Source organism: Amblyomma americanum, chromosome 8 (assembly GCF_052857255.1).
Source record: "Amblyomma americanum isolate KBUSLIRL-KWMA chromosome 8, ASM5285725v1, whole genome shotgun sequence".
In the NCBI taxonomy this organism is placed as follows: Eukaryota; Metazoa; Arthropoda; class Arachnida; order Ixodida; family Ixodidae; genus Amblyomma; species Amblyomma americanum.
This window is the reverse complement of record NC_135504.1, coordinates 20,388,078-20,404,285: the sequence shown is the minus strand read 5'-3', so window position 1 is coordinate 20,404,285 and position 16,208 is coordinate 20,388,078. Positions and strand designations below refer to the sequence as shown.

At 49.0% G+C, this 16,208-nt stretch overlaps 1 protein-coding gene across 1 annotated transcript in view; it reads left to right on the top strand.

Annotated features, from left to right (window-relative positions):
• Positions 1-16,208, top strand: part of mwh (multiple wing hairs) — a 229,857-nt gene that overhangs the window by 13,549 nt on the left and 200,100 nt on the right. The gene's annotated exons all lie outside the window — the stretch shown is intronic.

Below are 16,208 nucleotides of genomic sequence, written 5' to 3'. Positions count from 1 at the left end.
GCTTCATCTTTACCGTGACGCAGTGGGCGATAGAGAAGAGGTAATCCATTTTCCCTTGGAGGTCGGACCCGATCTTGAAAGAAAAAAGCTGTTCTTACTCTCTCTATCTCGACTTCTGCATTGCTCTATCAGACAAGCATTTTGTTTTGTTTTACTATCGAGAAAAATCTTCGAAATTCGTGTGTGTATACTTAAACCCTCTATTTCTCAAAAATTGAATTCATGTAAGGTCCACACTTCCACAATCACGGAATTGTAGCGCTATTCTTTAAAATAAGCGCACACACGCATGCCCAATTAACTACTTTCTTTGTAATCCGAAGCTCTTTCTGCAATGAGCGTCGCAAACTCAGCTATAGTGTCGTTTGGTAAAACACACCGCCGCGTGAGAGATGCAAACAGTTACAGCAACAAACAGCAGTTCCTAAGCGCCCCGTAGACCTTCGCGAATCTTCACCTCTAGGCACGAAATGATCCTACGACCCTGCTCAGCAGGGACTTCAGATGTAGCCGGCATTGCTGACTTCTTGAAAACAGCTCTAGATGCTTCGAAAAAAAGCTTGAAGAGCCGCTCTCACCAACGGGGACGCGGTGCCCCAAAGGGATAGTCTAATCTCACTGACGTAGTGTGTCATAGCCAGAAAGTTCTACTAGGTCGAGTTTCCTCGCAAAAATTTCAATGGCGAGTCTGTAGGCATTCTATAGACACACTCTGCACGTGCACAGTCCATTGCAATTTTGTGAGGGCTATACGATGAGGATGCCATCCATATGGACCAGGAGCGGGCGGTGTAGTCCATGGATCCTCTAGTTCAGAGAGCGCGGGCAGCGGCTACCACCAATGGTGTCCCGGAATGAGGACTACCACCCAGGCAACGGAGCGGTGAAACCCTCTACTCTCCTCTAAAGCCCGCCTTAGTGCATCCAATAAAGTTTTACCACCACCTGCTGCCATCGCACCGGTAGCACACACTCTTACAACGTAGGGGAGGAAACGAACTACCTTGAGAAGCCCACCCTCTCAACAGAAAGGTGTAAAAAGGGAGTAATGTGTCATCCCTTTTTACAATAGGGAGTGCGCTAGAGAAGAGCGTACTCTCTTTTTACTCTCATACAGGCGTATTCCTTGAATGTGCAGGGACAGCAGGGAGAATCCGCTTTGGAGAATCCGCCATACGCTGCCCTGTCGTTCAGGTTGCCTTGACAAGGAGGGCTCATTGGCGGTTGAGGAAGGTTGCATTCTGCCGCTATCGCTACCACGACTTCGTCCAGCAGGAGGGCAAAAGGTCATTTTTCTCAAAGCGCTTGAGGGCAAAGTTGTTCGAGGGCTTTTCGCAAAAATGGCAGTTGGGTGACACCCACATGTTAGTTGATGCTCAAGTAGGATTAGGGGGACATTCAACAACCTCCGCTAGCTCTAGACCGAACGGCACCTTTTCCATGCGTATCCGGAGAGCAGAACACTTGGCGGGCGGATGCCGTACCCATTGGAAAGACGTGTTCTTCTCAGTGGTATACCGGGATTCTAACTGAATACATCCCGCATAGGAGGCGGATGCTATTACAACTACTACATCGAAAAACAAAAGGTTTTGTGGAAAGGAAATGCGCAGTAACTGTCTCACATCTCGGTGGACACCTCAATGGCGCTTGATATGTGATGAAGGAGCGAGTGATAGAAGGAAGAGAGAAAGAAGCGCCGTGCCAGAGGGGGGGGCTCCGGATTGCTATACTTTTGACTATGTGGAGTTCTTTAACGTGCACTGTCTTCGCACAACACAAGGGCGTCTTTTGCGTTCCATCTCCGTCGAAACTGGGTTGCCGCGGCCCGGATTCGATCTTGTGTCCTTGGGCCCAGCAGCCAAACGCCGTTAAGTACTTAGCCTCCTCCCCCAGCAGGTACCATCGGAAAGACTTTTCGAGTCCACGTCGCGTGCGCGAATGAGGGGGTGTTAATGGGTCCCTTTCATTTGGGAGGACATTAGCCGCGTGTCTCACGAGGTGGACCAACTGACCAACACTCGCGGATGAGAAATCGGCATCCCTCCTCCTCCTCAGCCCTTCTTCCCTTCCTCTGTCGGTCTCTGCAAACGGTGCTGCGTTGACCAATAAAGCGCCGGTCGTTTGGAGAGTCACGTTTCACCGATGAATGTCAACTTCGTCACCGTCTTCACGTCCGCAAAGACAAGCCGCATATCGGGCGCCCCGAACGCCCCACGAGTGACGAAAGGAGCCCATCTAGTTCTGTGCTTAGGCGATATATTGCGAGGAGCTGGCGCGAGCGTTTGTAAAGAAGGCCGAAACAGTCACGCGCGTAGCGCGCGCAAAGCGGTCGTGCTGACGCAACTCGTGACGTAAATGGTTCGGAACGAGGTTTTTGCTTGCGCGGGGAGACTCCTTGTTGCGAGCTCGAAAAAACCCGCCGCGGTGGCTCAGTGGTTAGGACGCTCGACTACTGATCCGGAGTTCCCGGGTTCGAACCCGACCGCGGCGGCTGCGTTTTTATGGAGGAAAAACGCTAAGGCGCCCGTGTGCTGTGCGATGTCAGTGCACGTTAAAGATCCCCAGGTGGTCGAAATTATTCCGGAGCCCTCCACTACGGAACCTATTATCCTTTCTTCTTTCACTCCCTCCTTTATCCCTTCCCTTACGGCGCGGTTCAGGTGTCCAACGATATATGAGACAGATACTGCGCCATTTCCTTTCCCCCCAACACCAATTATTATTATTATTATTTCCCGGGGAGACTCGTTGTTGCGAGCTCGAAAATTGAAAAATAAGGAACGAAACTGACTGGAGGCATCATAAGTATACTCTTTCTAAATAAAATGTTGGACTGCCGTTTGTTGTATTTGAATTTTTTTTCTGTTTTAAGAATTGTATTTCACTAAACCGCAGCGATGCTAATCTGTTTGTATGCCAATACAGAAGGGCAGAACAACGTTTAGAAGAGCTCGAGAACTGCGCCACTCGCTGCATGCATTCGTCTGCCTGTTGCACAGATATCAGATTGTCAGTTTCGTTGGGGCCATTTTGAGTATGGCAACTAATTCGCCACCGTGATTTTGTATACTGCCCGGAACTTAACACCAAATGAAAGCTGCTTTTTGATGCTTAGAGAGTAATTTTGTTACTTCACTAAACTTACTGTTTTGTTTTTCACGTCTTTATTTGTAGTCACTTACTCTCGTAGTCTCACGCGAGGGCGCACGGGATGGGGTATATAAGTACGACACAGAAGCAAGATATTGACGACCAAACGATAGGTCTTCCCAGCTCATGCTATATGGTTTCCATCGTGATGGAAAAAAACGGTGATCTTGACTTTCATTGTACACCGCAGGGCATAAAATGACCCCAGAACACATAACGGGGGATTTAACCGTTACGCCCTTCAAGTCCATGGTAAAACAGCGGGGAAAAAACACGAGTACGGAACAAACACGACGACACGAGCGCTGACTTTCAACTGGTGATTTATTACGCACGTGAGTACATATGCTATTCCCGCCAAACACTAAACAGAACAAAAAAAAAACATTCAAGAAATACTGCGTCATCACTGAACACATTAAATCTACCTTGCTGCAAATGCATGCCCCAAACAGGTGATTTCGTGCAGATCACTGAGCACATTAAATCTACCTTGCTGCAAATGCATGCCCCAAACAGGTGATTTCGTGGAGCTAACCACGAAATCACCTGTTTGGGGCATTCATTTGCAGCAAGGTAGATTTAATGTGTTCAGTGATGACGCAGTATTTCTTGAATGTTTTTTTGTTCTGTGTAGTGTTTGGCGGGAATAGTATATGTACACACGTGCGTAATAAATCACCAGTTGAAAGTCAGCGCTCGTGTCGTCGTGTTTGTTCCGTCCTCGTGTTTTTTCCGCGCTGTTTTACCATGGATAATAGCAACCAACCTGCTCAGCTTTCCGTAGTTCTAAATGCCCTTCTAGTCTCTTGTTTATGCGGGTTTAACTTCCCAAAACGACTCGGGCTATAAGGGACGCCGCAGTGAAGGCCTCTGGAAATTTCGACCACCTGGGGTTCTTTAATGTGCACCGACATCGCACAGTGCACGGGCCTCTAGAATTTCGGCCCCATCGAAATTCGACCGCCGGGGCCGGGATCGAACCCGCGTCTTTCGGGTCAGCAGCCGAGCGCCATAACCGCTAAACCACCGCGGCGGCCCGACAGATCAAAATCTTTGATGATATGATAGTTCGGGCCCCGGTTGTTTGGCAGAAACTTGAGCGGAGAAATTGCTGGGTTTTGTTTGCCAGGCTAGCATCGCCTGCAGCCACGCAATTGACACCACCTACCTACCCTGCTCCCTTTCTCTTTGTTCTCCTCTTCTTCCGCTTCGTACTCTCCGTGCTTTTCTTCCTTCCCTCTCGTTCTATCCTCCTCCTCCTCCTCAATTCAGTGCAGTAAATGGCCAGACAGTACAAGTTTGGGCCGTGGCTCTTATCAGGAAGGAACACATATCCACGTGCCATTGCAGCCAGAGAGTTGGGCGGACTCCGGTGTATACTCACACAGTCGAGCGCGGTGCGATCTTATCTCGGTGAGATAATCCTCTGGTGTCGTCGTATAATCCGGATTGTCGTTAAACAGCACGCGCCGTGCATTTTAACGGTTCGTTCAGTGGCCGGCGTAGAGTACCGTATCCTCCTCCTCGCCATAACTCTGCCGGTAACGCTTCCCGTATGGCAGCAGGAAAGGAGTAACGGCTCTATCGCAGAAAAGTTGTCACGAAATCCGCTCTTCACCTCGCGTATAGTACACGACCCGATCCATAGGTGGCGATAACGTGACTGACCGGACCGACCTCTGCCGGCCCGGTTACTCGCGGCATTCCAAGAGCTCAAAATGGCGGAAGCTCGTCAATTCAGTGCCCTTGCTCTGGTAGCGCTCAGGTTCCACTTAGTAAGCGGAATGTTTATGCGGGAATGTTCCGCTTAATTAGGTAAAAGGGCGGTCCTTGAAGCTTTTAACGTAGGAGAAACAGTCTTCTAATATGGTCGCAGTTAATCAGAGGAATGTGTATTCTGGTGGCATTCCGTGTGCTTGAAATAGAGGAATTTGACCTGAACCACAGGACGGTTGCACTATTAGAGTTATAAGAACAAAAACGTTTGTGTTGTGGCGCGATTCGTGGTTATCGTTCAGATTTCTGCCTGTTCAAGACGCAGTTGTATCCCCATAGTATGCGGAATTTAACGCCCCCAAGCTGCGCATGCGCTGTGAGAGACGAATCAGGGGAGGGCTACGGATTAATTAAGAACCTCCTGCGGTTCCTTGACATCAGCTGACACCGCATAGAAAACTGGTGTCTTTGCGAATGGCCTCCAGCGAAATGCGGCTGCTGCGGCCGGGACGCAATTGCGTCGTGATAGTTATCAAGAATGTGCATTGATGCCCGGCGCGTGACCTCAGCTTGGCCAAAATCTCCGTCAGTCCAAAAGTTGGGTCTAGAGAAAATTTGCCGTCTATATGAATGTGGTCGTGCGCAGAAAGTAATAAAATGTCATTTCTAAGGTAATCAACCTGAAAGGTGTAGTATATATAGACCGCACCTGGCTAACAATGGCATGTCATTCCTGAGAACATCCGAATAGTAATAGGGGGCTCACTGGCAGCCGAGTAGCTGTCACGTTATCAAAGGCAAGCCTCAAGGGCCTGCACTTGATTCCATTGCTCAAGGCGCTGAATAGTCCACTGACGTTGCCACTGAATTCGGCGCCGTGCATCACAGCTGCTGCTGTTACGTCTTTCGAGAAAACGAGGCTTCCAACTCGCGTGCCGTTGTCGGTTGTTACGGTGTCAAAAATGGACGTCCGTGTCAAATCGTTAGGCGGAGCTTGGAGCCGCTCTATCTTGCACTTGCACATTTTTTTCATCCTTTCTTGAGACGTTTATTTCTGGTACGCCTGACCCTGGATAATTGGCGCGAAAATCGGAACTGCGTGGCACCTCTGGTGGAGGCAGGCGGAACCACTGCGACGCGGGAGGATGGAGCAGACGAAAGAAAAAAGAAGCTTAGCAGACGACGAACGGAGATGAACCGTTTCTTTCGGGTGCGGGTGAAAGAAAAGGAGAAACGAAAAAAAAAGAAACAACTGCGAGGAACGGGCGGAAGGGGGGGGGGGGGGAGCCGCATTCCGACGGATTATATAGAGGCTCTCCGCCCTGCGAATGGCGGAGAAAATGGAAGCGATCAACTTTCCGGCGTATGCAGTCTCCCCCTTATATTCGCGCGCGCGCTCACGCCTAGGCCGCGCGTACCGTGATTCCAGTTTGTCCGGTGAACCGAAGTGATGGCGCTGGGGGGAGGGGGGGCGAAGAACGGTCACGTCCTGACACTTAGCACTGACCCTTTCGCGGGCGCCATTTCGAATCCGCTACCTTCCGACGACCCGAACCCCTTTTACGACCCGCTCCCGCCAGCCGCTTCGCCTTTAACCTTCTCACCCTCAGCATGATGCCCAGGAAGCGACTCTCCGCCTCAGCCTTTCCCTTTTTATTTTGTTGCTTCCTCCCTTGGTCGCTTTCTTCTTCGTTTGGCGACCGAATGCTTGTTTGTTGCGCACCGTCGCAATGCCTTCGGTTTCTTGCTTTCTTCCTACCTTCTGCACTTCTCCCCTCGTCGATGGGCACAGCTATCGTGTGGCGAATCGCATCCGCTTGATAAGCACCTCTTTCTCCCTCTTTCAATCGTACTTTCATTGTTTCTTCTCCTCGGGGTTCCTTTCTTTGCTCCGCACAATCCAACCACCGCACATCTCGGCCGTTGCCTGGCCTGTCCGTAAGAGGTCGCGCCTTGCACTCCTTGCTGCGTTCATAGTAATTCGTCTGCTCGATTCGGTTTCGTCTGACCCTTCGCGCCGCGGTGTTGCCTCCGGCGTTCCCCACCACCCCAGGGCGGACAATAACCTTATCTTACGCTGACGCTCAAACACGCCCTTCGATCATGATCTCAGGGGCCCGCTATGACCTCATCATTTCTATCGAGATGTATTTGCGTTCTTTTTTGTTGCACATACGACCTATGCGCGCCGCGCGTCACCGAGGGGCGGTTCGTCTGCTTCCAGTTTCGTTTATTACATGGTCTGCAGTCGTGAGCTAAGCCTTTGGCGCTGGTCTCTCAGCGTTTCCCCTCGGCCATGTCTCTGTGCATGCTCAGAGCAGCTGCATGCCTCCAGGTCGGCTCCAACGCCCTTTCCTGCCCTCATTGTCAAGACTTGACATTGAAGGTGAGCCTTACGACTGCTTGTGGGCTCCCGTTGCTAGCAGATGAACACCGTTTGCCGTAATAGTTGTTTCAGCTCTGAAGCTTGTTTGATGTTCCGTCTAGCAACCTTCCTGTAGTGATTTCCTCCAGCTATGGGTAGGTCCGTTAGGTTAAGCTCACAACCGACTGGTTCTTTTTACTTTTAAAAACCTTTCGGTGCAAACTTTATTTGTATACTTTTGTGCTCGCACTCAGCAGCGTAGTTTTTACCTGGTTTTGTACCTTTCACAGCCACATTGACTGGTTCGGTAAGAATCAACTTAATCCTTACGTCCACCGAATTCTGCAAAAAATTATTCAACCAAGCGGCATATTCTGTTATTGAACAGCGAAAATGGCATGAACTCGCTTTTTCAAATAGAAACGTTATTTAATGTTTGACTACAGCGAAATAACAGTTATTAAGGGGTGTGCCCCAAGGTGGAGTAGATATGACCATTCATTTGCTAGCTGTCCCGGTTAGCTCCCGATGAGATGGTGCTCCCGGGTTCGAACCCTGGACCAAGACGAATTTTTCTTTATCTATGAAGTATCTGTGCAAGCTGTAAGCATTTGCTTTGTAGCTGCATGGTAGCGCTTGGGTGGATGCTGATCAATTGCTTCCTTATTATTGCAACACTGGAAGTTCTTAAATTTTCTGCTACACGCATTACTTATTTGTTTTTAACTCTTTTCTGAAGGTCGGCGCTGTTGAGACTGTCTTCTTTATTCGGTCTCTTTCTCACATATATTTTTTCTGCTCCTATTAAGTTTGTGAGCTGTTCTCAACTCCTAATCGGACGGCTTAATCCTTTCACCAACAAACGCGCGCCCAACTGCGCGTACTGACCTCGGGAGGTCAACTATGCCGTCTGCCGCGTGCGTTGCATGCGCAGACGACATCCGCCACTACTTCCTGCTTCAACTTTCGTCTGCTTCCAACCGGAAAAAAACGAGAAAACGGTCTCGGCTTGACCTGGCTTTCGGCTCGGTCCCGGCGACACCGAAAGGGGTGTGTGGGAAAGCGGATACGCCTTTTTCGCCGCGCCGCGCAAAGATCGTAAAACCACCACGCTGCAGCGTGGCCCTCTAGCGATCATTTTTGGCCATCGGCGCTGTCGTCTGCGCACTCGGAAGCCGGGGCGTTGTTTTTGTTCTTGCGGTTAGCATTTAGGTCCGAACGGGTTTCCCGTTCTCCACTCTTGTACCGTTCGCTCTTGGGACAGCGGCGAGGATAATTTACGGCCGGCAAAAGCCAACGACAGGATTCGTTAAGTCGTTCTCCTCTTTGTCTTTAGCTGCTGGTAATTCTGCCGCTTACACCGTGGTTCCGACGCGGCGACGTGAATGCTTTCGCCTCGTCTGCTGATTTGCGTGCAGCCTTGTGGAAGCTACAGCTACAGGCTTATCCAACCAGAGGAACAAGTACTAGCCGAGATAGCATAGAACGGATCGCTTTATTAATTTGAAGTCAAGAATTACTACCTAGATATAACTGAAAAGAATAATATTTTTTTCTTTTTATTTTCCCTGCAAATACAATACAACGACTATACGCATTTGTAAAATATTGCGCGGCAGACGATGTTTTGGAGAATCAAGCACAAAAAATTCAAAAGCAAAACCAAGCAAATCAACGTGTACGAAAGTCATTTTCTAGAAATTATCAAGCAGTCAGCAACAATGGGAAACTAGACTGCAGAATAAAATTGAGGAAAATATTATGGTGTCTTCGACTGGTCGCTTTAGATCGCTCTAGAGCGCTCTGAAAGGCGACCGCACATTCGGCTGGTCGAAACCGGCCACTCTGACTACATTCGGCTGGTTCTTCCTGAGCGCTCGCCTCCAGCTCGGAGCGCTCTGAGGCGCTCCGAGAAAAAAGTCGGAGCGGCTCCGATATGAGTCCACGTGACAGAGCCACTTCCGCCATTTCGCGAAAGCGGTGCGAGGCCTCGGCGTCCCCTGCGCGTAGGCGGAAGCAAGTGTAGGCTTTTGACGCAGTCGTAGCGTTCTTGCTGTGTTGTGTTTTGTGGGTGCCGCGCTGTGTGAGGAAAAATGTCCAAGAGACGCCGGATAACTACGCTAGGAACCCGGTCTGTGTTGCTGTCGCATGACAACAGCGATTCCAGCAGCAGCTCAGACGAGGACGACAGTGCTATCCACAAGGCGATGTTCGAAAAATGAGCGTCCCGTGGGACGGAAAGCCGGGGTAGCGACCGATACAGGCTAAGCGGCGACCGCGATGCAAACTGTGTGGCTAAAGATAATCAAGGGACCTTACATGCGGCTACTGTTGACATCAGCAGCGGTGCCGCGTAGTGGTTCCGGAAGTTACGTCCCCCTTCTGCCTCCTGCGCTTCCGCTCTAAAAACTCGCTGACCATTCGGCTTGACTAGTCTCGCTATGCGCTCGGAGCGAGAGCGGCTCCCACTCTGCCAGATCCTAACCGGATCGCGGGAGCGACCAGTCGAAGACACCATTAGTGTGTCTGGAGCCGCCGCGGTGGCTGAGTGGTTATGGCGCTCGGCTGCCGGCCCGAAAGACGCGGGTTCGATCCCGGCCGCGGCGGTCGAATTTCCATGGAGGCGAAGTTCTAGAGGCCCGTGTGCTGTGCGATGTCAGTGCACATAAAAGAACCCCAGGTGGTCGAAATTTCCGGAACCCTTCACTACGGCGTCCCTCATAGACTGAGTCGCTTTGGGACGTTAAACCCCATAAACCAAACCAAACTTTTCCTGCAAATACAATACAGCGACATTGTTGTCGCACTATACGCATTTGTAAAATATTGCGCGGCAGACAGTGTTTTGGAGAATCAAGCATAAACAATTCAAAAGCAAAAGCAAGGAAATCAACGTGTACGAAAATCATTTTCTAGCAATTATCAAACATTCGGCAATAATGAAAAACTAGACTGCAGAATGAAATTGAGGAAATATTAGTGTGTCTGGCTTGTCACGCTAAATATAAACTGCATGAGCACCGTGCTATTTCAGCAGCACGCTACGGTGACCACTTCAAGTCATCTCGTACTCAGCTTCTACAGCGCTGCGTGGTTTTAGTGAGGGAAAGTACAGTTAAGCATTTTGACTGGTGGTCTTGCTTTCTCGCCAAATTTTCTCGCTCGTATTTTCACCGATTTATTCTTGTTCTATATTTCGCTAGCCCGTCGCCATTTGTATCGTACCTATAACGGGCTGCGCGCCAACTTCAGCTTGGGGAACGGACCATTATTCAGAATTAGAATGACGTATCCCTAGCGAGGGGAGGCTGTGAACCCCAAAATAAAGACAAAGAAAGAAAGAAAGACAGAAAGAAAAATAAAAGGCTAGAGAAAAGCCCGCATGGCTTCGAGTGCGCAAATAGCTCTTTGTGGTTACGGCTTAGAACTGACTAATCCGCCGACGACCCATGCAGCCGGGTTGTACGAAGTCTTGTACTCTTCTGGGCGTGTACTACCCTTCCTGAAAGTGGTACCCTTTTTGTTTGTCCCTTTTTCTTTTTTCCTTGGCCTTTCGGCAAGTGGCACACATTTCTCTTGTCCACCCCTTTCGGCGCACTGCTCGTAATAAACTTTGGGAGAATAACCGGAAGCAATCTTTACCCGCGAGCGCGGGTTGGAGAAGTTATGCGCGGTCATTTAGAAAAGCGGCGTCCGCACGCTTTACCGCAAGTCAGCGGGCGGCACTTAACGACGCTCGGTTTAACCTGAAAGGTTGGCGAGCAGCGCCTCATGCGGTCGATGACGGAAGCTGTCGACGCTTGCGAACCGTTAACCCTGGGAACGCCCTGTTATAGCGAGAGTTGTGGTTAGAGCTTGCACCTACAGGAGGCGTCAGTGTCCGGCTGTCAGTGTCCGGATGATCGCTTTATTCGACGAGATAGTTGCCACGCGTAGTCAAGAATTGAAGTCCCGTGTGTATTCGAGATTTTTTTTTCTAAATAGACGCCGCGCTGCGGCGCCACCGAGAACTATGGTCGGGACAGCTGAAGAGCGAAGGTGCTATTCCCCGTCAATGGACTCCATTCCAGCCAATGGCGTCGGCCGATTCTCACGAGCCTGCTAGCGTGCCAATTCAGGGAGTTGCAAATGAAAGGGGATAGGCTCCTCCATGCATTGTCACGCTGCTCCCTGCATTGTGAGCTGGCACGTGCATGAGAATCGACCGACGCCATTGGCTGGAAGGGGGTCATTTGACGGGAAAAAAGCCGCATCGTTCTTGAGTTGAATCCGGCTATAGAATAAGTATCGGTGTGTGGAACCGCGCTGTCTGCTCCGTTGTATGAGTATGTTCGCCGGCAGACTCAGCTGCTGTTGTCAGAGTTTTGCTGTAAAAATATATCTTAAGTGTTTTGTTGCGTGAAAGTTTGCATGCTAACGAGATAGCAAAGGCGGTGTCAGTGCGCGAGTTTTGTGGCGCCATCAATACTGAGAGAGCATGGGGGCAAGTTTGCACGCTATGGAGCGGAGTGCTTGAAGGATTGTGAGAGTGCAGTTCTTATCAAGTACCGATCCTTTATTTCTGGATAGATGATTTGCGTGGACCTATAAAAACATGAGACGTTATTTGTTAGTAACCATCGCAGAGCGCGCACGACTAACGGAAACGTGAAGAGTTTTATTCATTAATGCATATAGTTTCTCAAAATTACCCCGAAGTGGCGCTACCGTCTATGCGAGTTTTTTAACCCTTATAAAAATGGCCTATAGGCAGTCTATAGACTTCGTATAGCCTCTATTGCCTTCCTATAGATATTTATTTTTGTCTAATAATATTCTATATACTGTCTATAGACAAGTCTACTAAAAGTGTATGACCATAAATCTATATATTCTCTGTAGACTATCTATAGGATTTGTATCGCCTATAGACTGTTCTCCAGGGTTTGTCTATAGAGCGTGTATAGACTTTATAGATAGAAGCCTATGAGCAGTCTATAGACTGCCTAAAGAAATTTTTGTAAGGGAAGAGAGCTTCTTCCACCGAGGGGCATGCTGGGAAGATGAGGTTCCGTTTTTGGCTCGGCTAGTGTTCGCCCAAAACATGGATTCTCCCGCGGAACCATAGATACGCCGCAATAAAGTGCCTAGGTCTAGCCACAGCAATCGCGATGCTCTCCGCCCTGAGTAGATTAAATTATTTTACTAGGGTGTTTTTACTTATTGAGCAATTGTAGCGTGAGTTAATGTTCGATGTTTGGATCGCATGGAAATTATCAAAGCATTCCTTCGAGGTATATGTTTCGGCAAAACTTTATTGCTATGAATAATAATAATAATTGGTTTTTGGGGAAAGGAAATGGCGCAGTATCTGTCTCATATATCGTTGGACACCTGAACCGCGCCGTAAGGGAAGGGATAAAGGAGGGAGTGAAAGAAGAAAGGAAGAAGAGGTGCCGTAGTGGAGGGCTCCGGAATAATTTCGACCACCTGGGGATCTTTAACGTGCACTGACATCGCACAGCACACGGGCGCCTTAGCGTTTTTGCCTCCACAAAAACGCAGCCGCCGCGGTCGGGTTCGACTTACTTTATTGCTATGAATGAATATGTTTTCGGCTCAGCCCTAGCGAAGCAAATACGAAACCTCATCTTCTGGGCATACCCTTGGTAGATATTGAATGCAGCGCCACCAGTTTTCCCTCTAGGTATTATGAAAAAACTACTTGAATATCTCTGAGATGGCAGGCCTTATTAAGGTGTGCGTGTATCGTGATTGATGCCTTCCATCCACTGCTTACGAACAGAGAGGGCAAGACAGGGTTGTTCCAAAAAAAAAATAGCGCGCGGGGAATTGGCGATCTCATATTGTTCTCACTTTCCACCCGCACTCGCAATAAAAATTTAGTTTTAGTTTGGAGTTTGGTTTTGTGCGGTATAGGGTCCCTCAAGCAAATCATGCTATGACGGAACTGCTGAGGCTCTCAATTGGGCTAGTTGGTTGTCTTAATCACCCATGCTTACTAGCGCATATACACAGACCCGGACAGAGAGAGGGAGCACGACGCACGCTAGGCTTGCAACTGTAACTTTTATGACCGAAGGAAGTATTTATACATTCTTTTTCCTTGCTTTTTTTTTCTTGTACCGCTGCTGCCACCTATCATCTGCTGTCGCGTCATATGAAGAAAAGCACAACCGAAGAGAACAACAACTACAACAACAAAAAGATGACGGTGGCAGTGAGAATGCTATACGAGCCACCGGCACTCACTGTCACCGGCATCTATTTTTTGTTGTTGTTCTATTTGGTTGTAGTCGCTTCATATGACCACCCTATGGCCGCAAACTCCATATCTTATATGTCTCACTGACTATATGCAGTCTTCAAAGATAGGCGAAATCGGTGAAGCGAAGGACTTTCAGGCTTCGGCACTGAAACTTGAGGAGTACTTAAGCGCTGCCTTAATGGGTTATTGGCCATATATGCGAAATTGGTCATAATATACTTTACATTCATAGGGAGTAGTCATACCACTCCTGGTGCAGCGGTTAAGCGATGCGCCACTGCCCAGCGATGCCAGGTGCTGCCACTGGAGGGGCTTGTGCGACACAGGTTGCTCTTTCAAAGCGACCTCTCGTGACCAATAATTAATTTAACTGCCACCTGCCACGGTGGTCAGTTCGCTCACAACCCGATGGCCAGGTTGCGATGACGTCACAAGGCCACGTGACCTTGGTGGCCCAGCTGTCTCCTAGGTGTGCTACTTAGGGCAGGTTGCCTGCAAACCGGGGGGCATACAGAGGGGCGTACCTCAGAGACAACGGCTAAGCGGCTGAGTGGAAGCTCTAGTGCTCACTAGAAACCTCCGCATCGTTTTCAATGGGCATCCACTACGCACTCAAAACACCGTACATGGCGACAGTCATACGCACACAAGCACGTACAAGTACAACCACAGACAAACACAAGCACGGCAGTCTCGCAAGCCAACGTCCGACAGGCGGCCGACCGCAGACAAACTGCCACCGTCCCTCGCGTACACTGCCCACCACGCTAGCAGGCAGGCAGGCATGGACTCCCCTGTACGCGGTTCGTACTTGACCCCGCGCGTAACCCAGATCGACACGTGAAATGCGGTGGCGCCGCCTTATAGCCGGCTCTCTTTGATTGAAAGGCCACCTGTTCGCCAGCGAGCGGCCTCCCAACGAAAAACAATCCGCTCTCTCACACGCTCACTCGGAGCTAGGCCCGACCACGCTCGCGACTTCATGCGCGACGACGGTGACTGTTGCGCTGTGGCACCGGGCGTTGTATCATATACCGCGTTCACGCGAATTTAAGCACTGTGAACAACACCCCACTACACTTACAAAAATGGCCTATAGACAGTCTATAGATTTCGTGTAGACTCTGTTGCCTTCTTATACATATTTCTTCTTGTGTATTAATATAGTCTATATAATGTCTATAGTCTGCTAAATGTGTATGGCCATAAATCTATAGATTGTCTGTAGACTGTCTATAGGATTTGTATTGCCCATGACTGTTCTCTGGGGTTTGTCTATAGAGAATCTATACACTTTATAGACAGAAGTCTATGGACAGTGTATAGACTGTCTAAAACAATCTTTGTAAGGGGTATACAGAGATCACCACCACTGACACATTGCTTGTCGTTATCACAATCATCATTTATAATTATTAGCCGAGTTGACTCTTCTGCAAGAGAGGCTTGCACCAGCTCGTACAAACATTTCATTAGATACTTTGTTGACTGTCAATAGGCAGTTCATTGACAGTTCTTGGGCTTTCTGTACAAATTTTTGAAAGTTAAAGTCTGTACACAAAACAAAAGCAGACGCTTACAGAAAGTATCAATGTAGACCACATAATTATTCAACAACACCTCCAGGTCATATTCGAGAATGAGACGAAGTACTGGTTTAGAGGAGGAAATTCATAGAAAATTTTGCTTGGTCGTGGGTGCTAAACATCTCCTGGAGAAAGCATCCATTAAATCTCACCAGGCTTTCTAAAGTCTTAGGGCATACTGTTAATTAGCACAATAGAAGCATGTGTTTCAACTGTGCTGTAGTCGTAAGTATGCACAGCCAACTAGCCGTTCATTACATATTAAGATCGGCCTACGTTATAAAGAAATTTCTTTAGGCCTAGCAGCCTGCAGTTCCAAAGGCGAAGCTTGAAAGCTGGACGAAGAACCAATAAATAGCCGGATACGAAGCCTTGACATGAAACAGCACTTTATCATAGAAAAGCGCAGATGCGTAGATGGAGCCTGCCGACATCATTCAAAACTTAAATCACGGAACTTCGTGTAGAGGTCGCTAGGTGACCTCCTACTTCGTGCAGAAGGTTCGCCCTCTGTATTCATATTGTCTATCATTAATTCTTTTTCAGTAAAGGCACTTGTCCGTCACCTCTGGGAGTGAATTGTCTGCTTGCCGCTCTGTACAATAAACCCGCTAGGCCTAAAGATGGGCCCTCCACACTATGGGCCCAAACATTGAGGCTGACGAAAAGGCTTAATACGTGATGAAGTACAGCGCAGCGGGCTGTAGAAGAGAAAATTATTGGCGCACCCTTGAGCGACAGTTAGAGATTAGGGTGGAACCAACACTAAAAGGGAGGAAATGAATTTGGGCAATGCCCCGCCGCGGTGGCTCGGTGGTTAGGGCGCTCGACTACTGATCCGGAGTTCCCGGGATCGAACCCGACCGCGGCGGCTGCGTTTTTATGGAGGCAAAACGCTAAGGCGCCCGTGTGCTGTGCGATGTCAGTGCACGTTAAAGATCTCCAGGTGGTCGAAATTATTCCGGAGCCCTCCACTACGGCACCTCTCTGTTCCATTCTTCTTTCACTCCCTCTCTTATCCCTTCCCTTACGGCGCGGTTCAGGTGTCCAACGATATATGAGACACATACTGCGCCATTTCCTTTTCCCTAAAAACCAATTATTAAGTCGCAAACTT